Source organism: Barbatula barbatula (assembly GCF_947034865.1).
Source record: "Barbatula barbatula genome assembly, chromosome: 16".
NCBI classification, from domain to species: Eukaryota; Metazoa; Chordata; class Actinopteri; order Cypriniformes; family Nemacheilidae; genus Barbatula; species Barbatula barbatula.
This window is the reverse complement of record NC_136779.1, coordinates 12424949-12436469: the sequence shown is the minus strand read 5'-3', so window position 1 is coordinate 12436469 and position 11521 is coordinate 12424949. Positions and strand designations below refer to the sequence as shown.

The 11521-nt window shown below is 49.2% G+C and overlaps 1 pseudogene across 1 annotated transcript; it reads right to left on the bottom strand.

The window, feature by feature from the left end:
- Window positions 1–2433: 2433 nt before the first annotated feature.
- Window positions 2434–11340, bottom strand: LOC306905378 (interferon-induced protein with tetratricopeptide repeats 5-like; annotated as a pseudogene). Its single transcript, XR_013788351.1, has 2 exons — window positions 11319–11340; window positions 2434–3968 (listed from the first exon to the last, which is right to left on the bottom strand). The product of XR_013788351.1 is annotated as an interferon-induced protein with tetratricopeptide repeats 5-like (transcript).
- Between the last annotated feature and the right edge of the window lie 181 nt (window positions 11341–11521).

Here is an 11521-nt window from a genome sequence, read left to right as displayed (position 1 = left end):
GCAAAGAGCTGACTGATGATGAAAGAAACTCGAATCTTAAGAATGAATGAAACTCGAATCTGAAGAATTTCCTAATATTTTGCATAACATGTGAGTGATTTGGAGATCTTTCTAAAGCTTCCTTCACCAATATCCTTCATAAAACATTGTATGACTTGTTGTAATTTCCTTCTTTTAAATTCTAATTAAACAGAAATATTACCAAAGACACGTGAGCAAAATGTTTCGGATAATAACCTGCAAGTTGAAGGCTGCACTGTTACTCCAACAAATACAGATATTTAGGCGTTATATTAGACAGCAACTAGTCATTTCGAAATCACATCTCAAATGTCACAAAAACAGCCTTCTTCCACCTTAGAAATGTTGCCAAATTACGAAATATTCTATGTGTTGCTGACGCAGAGAAGCTTTTTCATGCATTTGTTACCTCAAGACTTGACTACTGTAATGCTCTACTTAGTGGTTGTCCTGCATTATCAATAAACAAAAAACAGTTAGTTCAAAAGTTCTAACCCAGATAATCACATAACCCCAATTTTCTCATCCTTCACTGGCTACCCGTTAAGTATTGTGTTGACTTTAAAGTTATTTTAATCACTTATAAAGCCTTAAACGGTTTAGCCCCACCTACATAACAGAGCTTCTATCGCACGTGTTTTTTCACGAGATCAATGTCATCTTTTATCAAAGCTCAGGTGATGTGGACTTCCAGCTGGTGAAGTTTTGTCCTTAAAACTTTGTCATGATCCATACTGCTAAAGAAATGGGATTTACTTATCAGCACATTAGTGTCATCTTCTAGAAAGACTAATCTAGTGTAGTGAGGTAGGCGGGACGAGAGCCGGGTTTTCGAGGCCGGTGCGTGAGTGATTACGAGCGTAAGCTGTACGTGCACCGGTCTCATATCAAGGAGGAGATTGGGAGCATAAGAGGACAAGCGACCGGACCGTCATTGAGAGAGGACCAGGGGCCTGTTCTTCGTACGTCGCTAACTCGGTTAGCTGGATTTGATTGTAGACGATTTGGCATGATCTTGGATTGTTTGGTTCTTGGACGCTCATCCTGGGGCACGTTCTTCGTACGTCGATTATTACATCCGAGATCAATTGACACATCCAAGATTATATCATCGTGCTAATCATGATCCGGCTAATTGGGTTCTTCGAACACACCTGCCGCTTATGATTAGTATCGCTGGATTGAGTTATCTGAGATAATTGCGCGTTCTTGCACCGGTTTAAAAGGGGATATGTATTGATAGTAGAAACAATAATCAGCAACGCTGTTGTTCAGCATGGCTAAAGAACGCACCCAGTTTTTCTCCCAAGCAGGACAAGAGCTTTTAATGGAAGGTTGATATTCGATGAGGAGGCTTTATTTTTACTTTATCTACATTTTATACATAAAGGTTCATGATGGGTAGTTCTCTTATCATCAGATAACTGGTAACTTGTTACGTCTTGCATTATTGACTCCCTATGAATTTTTTTGTTTATATCCCTCTTGCAAGTCACTTTGTATAAATGCACCCGCTAAATATGCCTATACATGTACAACATATGATTAAGTTGAAAAAATTGAATTTTTCAAATAATTAGTAATCATGGTTTATTAGGAATTTGTACAGCAAGAAGATTTAAACCTGTAAATTCTACAAAAATTGTATAGATAACAGCCAAACACTTAGCCTACTGTATGAGTCTGTATGATAAATATTCTAGAAGCTGTTTATTGGGAAATTGTTCAGGTATTGCTTGGAAAACCAGATTTAGGGCCGTTCACACTATGAATGATAACTAAAAAAAGAACATAAAAAAAAGATCGTAAGTAAAGAGAATATAAGGGTGAAGATAAAAATATAGTTCACTTTCAGACATTATTTTTTCCAGCTGATGAACGATAAAACCGTCTTGTTTGCTGTATCCAGTTTTTTGGTTCATTGCCTGTTGTTTTGTGGGTTATGGTGGATTCACACGCTACACGTTGGTCACGTTTGACCACTTCATTCAGTAAGTGGGGGAGTTAAGAGAGCAATAATGTCCCGTTAATGTAGTTATCTGTACCGGCTCATGGCAGCAATCAGTTTTGTCTCCTAAAACTGTCTGTGCTTTCCTAACTGCCCTTTACTGGACTAAACTGAAATCGCCCCAATTATCATCCACAGACTTCACTTATCATTTTTGATGGATGTAGCTATTGATCTATTTGTCAAACATAAGTATGTCAATATTTTGATTAGAATGAATAGAAAGTAAACAAAATATATACTGTCTACTTTTTCAGTTATAAACTGTTCAAACGTTCTGAATATCTTTAACACGTACCTTTTAAATAAAATGTATGATGTTTAAATACTTTTTAACATCTGACATACAGAAAAAAAACATAGATTAAACAAAAATATGATAGAACTGAGACATAACAATGAAAACTAATTTCTGTAGTAAATACTAATGATGTCTGTTCACATTTTTCATAAATAAAGTGCATAAAATGAAATGTTATTAGGCCTTGATTATGTAAACACATAGACTGTCATAACTTTATTATTATTATATGGACAGCCTGAGAGCACAAAGATTGGAGAGGTACTCATCATTGTCTACATAACGCAAAGCTTTCTCATAGCACTCAATGGCTATGCTTGTCTGTCCTTTCTCTTTGTGAAAGAACCCTAGTATCCCATAAGCATCCCCGTCCTGTGTGTTTTATTAATGCGCTTTTCTGCAATCATTTTCAACTTGTATTCACTTCCCTTTCCTTCATATGAACCTGGGTTCATTTTCAGGCATTCCATGTAGTGCTTAATAGCTAAAACTTCATCTCTTTTGCAGTACAACTGGAATGCAGCGTAATGAAAATGAACCACATGTAGATTATCATTTTTCTCTTCGGCTGTCTTAAACGTCTCCTGAAACATCTCTTCGGCTCGTGAAACGTCATGTTGTTCTCCGTAATGCAGTGCTAGATCACTCATAGCTTTGACAAAGCCGGTTGTATGGGTGATAGCCATTTCTAAATGGTAGATGATCTGATCACGAATCTCTTGAACCCTTGATGATCTGGCATGATGATTTCCCTCCTGCTGCAGTTTGATTTTCTTCATCTTATAGCAGAGAGCTAACTGATGATGTGTGACACTTGATTTAGGTGAAAGTTCAAGTGCTCTTCTCAATAGAGCAATACCTCGTTCCACAGATCCTTTTTTTCGAAAGAATTGTCCAGCATATCTCAAGACCCGTGGGTGATCTGGAGATCTTTCTAAAGCCTCTTCCACCAATCTTTCAGCCTCTTCATAGCTCTTGTATATAACCAGTCGCATAGCTAAAAGGAGCTTAAGAACATCATCATCAGGATTTGTTTCAATGGCTCGTCTCAATTGCTTGACTGCAGGTGAATTCTCAATGGTGAATTCCCCATGTTCTGTTCGATGCAGAGCGATGGCATAACCGGCGTTCCACTTACCAACTTCTGGTTCCAGATCTAAAGCCTTCTTGAAACATTCTTTGGATTTTTCAATATACTTGTAAGAAAATGCACGAAAGGTCCATCCCCTCTCACCAAGCACCTCAGGAACAGATGAAGACTCAGATGAAATGTTTTCATTTATCTTCTGGACTTTCTGCAGGTAACTTTCACACTCTGTATAGTTCTTCATGTGGTAGTTGATCCAGGCAAGGTTTCCATAGGTGACAATGAGAGATTTGTTGAATTCCTCATCATAGCACTCTTTGTAAAGCTTCAAAGATGTCATGAGGTTGCTAAGTGACTCATCTAGAAACCCCTGAAGGAACTTTACATATGCTAAAGCATTGTAAGTTTGTGTGAGTTGTTCTTCTTTCTCAACATCCGACTTGAGCTGTTCATCCAGCCTAATAAGATCAATGTCATCTTTTCTCAGAGCCCAGGTGAAGTGACATTCCAGCTGGTCAAGTTTTGTTCTCAAAACTCCGTCATGATCCATACTGGCAAAAAAGAGCAGCACATGTTTATTATTTTATAGAATTAGTATTATTGTAAAACTGTAACTATTCATGTACATGCAATATTCATGTATATATTCGTTTATACTAGAGCCCGACCAAATTATTGCTATATGAGAGAATTATCCTCTTTTAAAATGTGTCACTGAACGACAAAATCAAGATCCAACCACAGCATCCCAGTTCCCTGATCTGAAGATGAAAATGAGTGGGATCAAATGAAGATAAGAGAGCAGCGACATTTGAAGGATCTTAAGAGATTCTGTATTTGACTCGGAGGACTTGCCATTTATTATCAAACCTCGTCAGACACAAAAGAAATAACTCCTTCCAAACGTCTACATAATGGCACGCAAAAAAAACGTCTCGGTTACGTATGTAACCTCTGTTCCCTGATGGAGGGAACAAGACGTTGTGTCGAAGCCGACAGATGGGGTTCGCCCTTGAGAACCAATCATCTCTGACTATTTTGAAAAGGCCAATGAAATTGGCGAATGAAATTTGCATGCCGGGCTCCGCCCCCGGATATCCGGGTATAAAAGGGGAGCCGGCGTGCTCATTCATTCACCTTTTGTGCTGAGGAGCCTGAGAGCATCTCGTGACTGCTGCAGCGGACGGCTATTGTCGTGGCAAGAAGGACACAACGTCTTGTTCCCTCCATCAGGGAACAGAGGTTACATACGTAACCGAGACGTTCCCTTTCTGTCGGTCTCTCGACGTTGTGTCGAAGCCGACAGATGGGGTTCCTATGGAAAACGCCACGGCACTAGCCGCGTCACAATCTCTAGCGAAGCAACGTTGACCGGCCTGGGCGAGCCACACGTGAGCGCTATCGCGAAATTTGTAACCTTCCAGTGGGCAGGCAGGGGCTCGCAGAGCTTTTGGCAAAGATGAGTAGCCCCTGCCCTCTGCCAACTCAGACGGCCCCATTGGCGAGGGCCATCCAGTCGTAGGGCTACTGGGTAAGCGCTGTTCCTTCAATGAGGACGTGCGCTACGGAGACCACTTCCCACCCTAGGGGGGAATACAGTGGAGACACCAACATGGTCTCACCAAAATAGGGGAGAACTCATGGGAGGTATGTGCGGAATGCCGCAAGGTGGATGTTCACCTGGGGGAGGTCATGGGTTGCCACGTGGGGAACCATCTCATGACGACATCTCAGACGGAACCACCCTAGTGGGGGGTTACTACGTGTGGGGCACTAGGTCCGGTTAGAGCTATATGTAATAACTCAGCTTGATACCCGGCCATAGGCGGCAGGGCTGCTCCGCCGAGCCCGCCGCCCTGAGTGCTTATTGATGGAAGGACGGACTGCCTATTCTTCACCCTTGGGGAAAGAAGGGAGGCAGCCCATAGCGCACTGATCCACCTAAGAAGGGGAAAGGCGCTATGCGCAGGCGTACGCCCCACGACTGCTGGTCTCACCTGTTGGCAAGACTCGAGCTGCCGACTCCCCACGGAGGTTTGCAAGCCTCTGCGAGGTAAAGCGTAGCCCAACCCGCAACTCTACAGATGTCTGCCAGAGAGGCGCACTGAGCCGATGCCCACGAGGAGGCCACACCCCGAGCGGAGTGTACCGTCACTCAAATGGGCACGGGCTTGGATCGGCACGCCGTAGTGACGGCGTGTGCGATCCAGCGCGACAACTCTCCTCGGAGACAGCACTCCCGTTGCTGACCTCCAAAACAGACAAGAGCTGCTCAGGGCCTTGAAGCCCTCCGTGTGGTTCGAGTAGAGGCGCAATGCGCTTACTGGACACCTCACGTACAGGTTGGGTCTTTTCTCCCGGTGTGGGAGCGCCTGCAAGTTCACCACCTAGTTCCCAAAAGGGGGGCGGCGGAACTTTGGACACGTAAGTCGGCCGGGGTCTCAGGATCACGTGAGAGTCACCGGGCCTGAATTTTGGCAATCGGTGGACACGGAATGCCTGCAGGTGCCTCACCCTCTGGATGGACTCGAGCCCCAGCAGGAGAGCCAACCCCCCTCGCAGAACAAGGAAGGGGCTCTCGGCAGGGCCCGAAAAAAGGGGACCCACAGGTCCACCTTAAGGTCCGAAGAGGGTACGGGGCGCGGACGAGGCCTTAGCCCCTCGCGCCCTAGAGGAGCCTAATACTCAGGTCATGCCGCCCCAGAGGCTCACCAGCAACTGGTACGTGATAACCGCGACAGCGGGAACCCACGTTCCAATGTGGAAGGGGAGATTACTCCCCAGCCTCTCCTGCAATAGGACAGCACGTTCCTGAGCGAGCAATTCCGTGGGTCTTCTCCTCGAGAAGAGCACCAGGACGAGAAGGGGCGCCACTTAAAGGCATCCAGCCTTGTGGGCACGGCCCTTGCCTGAGTGACAGTCTCCACCACTGAGGGGGGGTAGGTCATCCAGGAACTCCTCGTCCCAACCAGGAGCCAGACCCAGAGGTCCGGCTCGAATGCCACAACGTGTCCATCCCCTGCGAGTAGGCCCTTCGCCAGGGGATTTGGCCAGGGGGAGTTGTCGTCAGGAGTATTAGCTCCGAGGACCAAGTGTAGTTGGGCCCGTAAGGCGCAACTAGCAGCACTTGATACTCCCTTCCCAGACCTTGCACAGGACCTGCGCAATGAAGCTCACTGGGGGGAAGCGTAGTTCCGCTTGTCCCGCGGCCAGCTGCGCGCTAGGGCCTCCGTGTCGAGGGGGGAGCCTCGACCAGGGAGTGCCCAGCGGCACTGGGGGGTGTTCAGGGAGGCAACAGGTCCACCTGTGCCCGCCCAAACCACACCCAAGCCGGCCGCAGTGGTGGAGTTGTCACTTCGCACGAGGTGTCAACTGACGAGAGAGCGCTTGGCTGTCTGGTTCAGGACACCCGGTGGGCGTGTGACCTGCAGGGGCCTTGCCACCTGCTGTCTCCACTGGAGGCTGCGCGCTAGGGCCTTCGTGTCGAGGGGGTCCTCGTCCAAGGAATGCCCAGCGGTACTGGGTGGTGTTCAGGGAGGCGACAGGTCCCCCTGTGCCCGCCCAAACCACACCCAGGCCAGCCCGCAGGGGTGGAGTCATCACTTCCCACGGGGTGTCAACTGACGAGAGAGCGCTTGGCTGTCTGGTTCAGGACACCCGGTGGGCATGTGACCTGCAGGGGCTTTGCCACCTGCTGTCTCCACGGGAGGAGGCGGTTTGGGCGAGTTGCGATGACTGCAGCGAGCGAATGCCACCCTGAGGTTTAGTACGCTACGCCGGTCGTGCTGTCCGGGCCAGTATGCTGGCTCTGCACGAGAGGCCGGAGCCTCATCAGTGCAAGCAGGACAGCTAGCAACTTGAAGGCAGTGATCTGCCAACGCAGGCGGGGGCCCGTCCAGCGACCCGACACTGCGCGCCCATTGCACACCGCACCCGCACCCCGTAGGGAGGCGTCTGTCGTTCCACGACCGGCCTCAAGACCTGCTCGGGGTTAGGATGCGACGGCAGCAGGCGTAATGACGATACGCCTACTGCCAGTGCGCCACGCTCTCCAGGGAACTCATCTCTGTAGTCAGTGCTGTCGCGGTCCCATGTGCGTCAACCCGAGGGGGACAGGCCACCCCCGAGGACACCATGCCCAGGAGCCTCTGAAACTGATTTCAGGGGACCGCTGGCTGCTGCCTGAAAGTTCAAGCAGCTCAGCACTGACTGTGCATGGAGACAGTGTTGAGTTCTCTACCAGGAAAAGGGGGAGCTCCGCGCCAGGGAGAGCTGCTCTCTTTTTCCCGGCTGACCCGTTACTGACATGCCAGCCCCTCGACAGTGCCGAGGGAAACTGTACATGAGAGTATGCGGTCAGTTGTCATGAACCACTCCTGGCGTCTGACAGACACCAGGACGCGCTTCTGCGCCTCCCGAACGGCACCCTTGCAAGGTGCTGCTCAAGGTATGCAGCGACCCCTGGTTTTGGGGATGATGAAGTGCGGCTGTCGAAGCCACTGGACATCTCGGCCGAGGGGACGGTTCGATCGCCTTCGCCAGAGGGGTGGCAGCCCCGGCCTGGAGCACAGGAACATCCCTGCCTCTGCTGAGGTAAGAGGATGCCTGAAGTCCGGCGGAGGTCTGGCGAGCTGGATCGAATGCCGAGACGGACCACACTCCCAGCCACCATGATGGTTTGAAATGCTAACCAAGCACCCAGAGACCTCACAGGGGGGGCTGCGATCTACTTCATCAACCCGCGGGGGTTGGTTCAATGACTAGCAGTGCTGTTCCCCCCGGGGGAAACGGCTCCGCTAAATCACCTGCCAGGCGATGGCGCAGCTCGACGCACCGTCGAAGCGAGAGTGCTGAGGGCTGCTTTATACTCGTCATTGCGTGCCGCCACGACGCAACGTCGAGTTGCCGAACACCATCTTTCAGAGGGTGAGAGCGGCTGCAAGTGGGACCCAGAGAGAGACCTCTCCTTGTGAGAAGGCGGGCACTAGGCCCCCGAAGGGGCCCAGAAGGTGTTTGGGACACGGCAGGGACCGCCCCATTCCGACCATCCAGCAACCAGGCTGGGTCGGGCCCGATGGTTCAATTTCTCTAGGTGGTCCTTCTCTCGACGTCTTCCTCCGGGGGGCCACCTGCGGGGGCACCGGAACCGGAGTCAAAGCTGGAGAAGGCCAGGGCTGCTGGGGGCAGACCACGTGCGAGACCTCGACGGCCGAAAGGCGGCCGGGTCACAGCAGGCCGGTCTGTTTCTACACTGTCAAAAGGCTGCTGGAGCAGTCCTTGACAGCGCCACCAATCAGCCGACCTTGCGAGAGGGGAGTCGGGAAAGTGGCCTTTCTCGAGCTCGCCCCCCTGCGCAAGATTGGGTCCGAGGCATCTTTCCGGGCCACTGATGTGGACATCGTCCGACCCAGCCTGCGCTGCCACCGCGGTCCCCGGAGGGCCAGTCGGCGGCGGCACTACTTGGGTCGGTCTTACCCCGTGGGGCTCTCTTTAGCGCCCTGGCCTGCAGGGTGGCCATGGCGTAAGAGTGGAGGCAGCTTGGTCCACGGCACTGCCAGCCTCAACACCAGCGATGTCGAGACCTTACATGCCCTGGACGGTGAGCCTAGGTCAAGCTCCCCAGGTGGCCGCCGTCTGCGGATACCCGCGACTGCATGCTCCACCCAGGGTGCATTGACATAGTCCCTAGCTGCCTCCCCGCCCCGAGGGAAGAGAGGGCGATAGAGTCAGCTAGACGGAAGCGCGCCGAAGGGGGCGCTCCAGGTCCTACTGAACTCCTTATGCAGCTCGGTAAAACTTGGCACTTGAGCCGGGCCCAATGTGCGAGTACCCAGCCGCGAGCACCAGGGCTGCACCGCAACCCGACGCTCACGGCGGTCCGAGCGAGCATGGCTGACATCTTGACGTCTGCTCTCACCTGTGCTCGACCTCCCGAGGGAGGGAGCTTCAGGGAATCGCCAGAGTCTGATGCCAGCAGGTCGCGCTCCGATGTTGCAAGAGACACCTCATCTCCACGGCTCGTGTCCGAGCGCGTGGCTGAGGAATAAGATGGCTTAGGACCATCCTTGGGGACCTGCTAAACAAGCGAGACGGGGCGCGAGCGGTCCGCGAGCCGACCGGCTGACGGATTAACGCTCACGATAATCCCCACATCACCCTTGCTGCTCGCCGCCGCTGACGGCAGGGCCGTAGCCGCTGCGGTCACAGAACGGGAAGCAAACGAGGTGGTGGCTTGCTCTTGACAGAACATAGCCAACGTGACGCAACGTCTGAATAGCCGTCCGCCCGCAGTGACGCAACGTCTGACTAGCCATCCGCGCGCAGTGACGCAACGTCTGAATAGCCATCCGCGCGCCGTGCGGGCAGGACGAATCCACGAGGCTGCCACAGTGGTCGGACCCCCGAACACTTGCGGCAACCACCGTGTCCGTCCCCGTCCTCGATGAGTGTACTGCACCCAAGAGATCAGCGGGCAATGCCACGCTGAGGAAATTGCTCTTTTAGAAAAATACCTCAGGAACTGCCAGGACGCCCAGGGGAATCTCCGCTGCACCGGGTCGTAGAAATCGGCAATTCGAAGAATGTCATCAGATGCGAAGGCTCCGAAGAACAAAAGGTGAATGAATGAGCACGCCGGCTCCCCTTTTATACCCGGATATCCGGGGGCGGAGCCCGGCATGCAAATTTCATTCGCCAATTTCATTGGCCTTTTCAAAATAGTCAGAGATGATTGGTTCTCAAGGGCGAACCCCATCTGTCGGCTTCGACACAACGTCGAGAGACCGACAGAAAGGGAACCCCTGTTCCCTTCAAAGTCTAAACTGTAGTGAAACCTGCTGTATTGTGTGCGCTTATTTAGTACATTGTAGAATCCGAAGAAATCCATACATGTACATGCCCATAAACCCACCGCTTGAAGAAATAAGGACAGAAGTGGTCGAAAATGATTAAAAGAGACCCCAGGTGTAAACGGGTATGTGTCTCCTTCGTCCACTTGTGGTGGCGATCGGCCGAACGCGTTATTGTCTTAAACCCAAATTGCTAACTAGTTTGTGAAATAGGCCTACTTACCGTACTGTAACGTTAACAAACAATTACCCGTAGACTACAATTTCAATATACGTCCCTTAAAACATCCATATATCACTCATGCTTGTCACATCGCTGTCAGTACCATCAGATACCGAGTATAGATGGCAGTGCACTGGTGGCTTGAGTCTGTTACATTGTTGATGTAACGCCAACTTTTAAAGTAGTTTTTTAAGACGGAAAGCTATAAAGTTAATAAACAATGATGAGCTTGTCATATTCGTTTGCTACATGGCCCTATGATTTTCACCAGATTTGTCACGTTTTGATAAATCAATCAAAGCATAAAGTGTGTTGTTAAATACCCTGCCTCCATTATCTGTAATGTCATTGTTTGATCACATAATTTGAGTGATATTTTCCAGAAAAATGTGTTTACTGTACGTATATAGCCTATATTCTGTTGTAGGCTAACTGTATTCTACAGCACTGCTACTGTACTGTACTGTACTGCACTATAAAGAATATCGGCAGATTTATCGATATTACAGTGTTTTTACTCCCTAATATGAAAAACCCATATCGGTCAGGCTCTAGTTTATACATGTGTAATAATAAGGAGAAAAACTATATATATATATATATATTTATATTTATATATATACGTATGTGTGTGTGTGTGTGTGTGTGTGTGTGTGTGTGTGTGTGTGTGTGTGTGTGTAGATATATTTACTAATAATATTACATATATATTAAACTGTATTTTACTGTTTATTGTTGTCATATTAGATGAACAAACTCATAACTTTTTACTTTATAATTATAAATTATATCATAAAACAAATTTGTATAGATACTATCCAAACACTTACCTCATCTTGAGTCTGTATAGGAACTATTGTAGAAGCTGTTTGATGAAGGAGATGGTCCCGGCATGGCTTTTATATTCTCTCCCAGAGATGGGAGGATCAAAATCACAATGGAAACTGAAACCTTGAAAGAGTGCACTAGTGCCTTTCAGCTGTGAATAATAAAGATAAGTTTCATTCTATAGTTTTGGAATTTTTTTATTCCT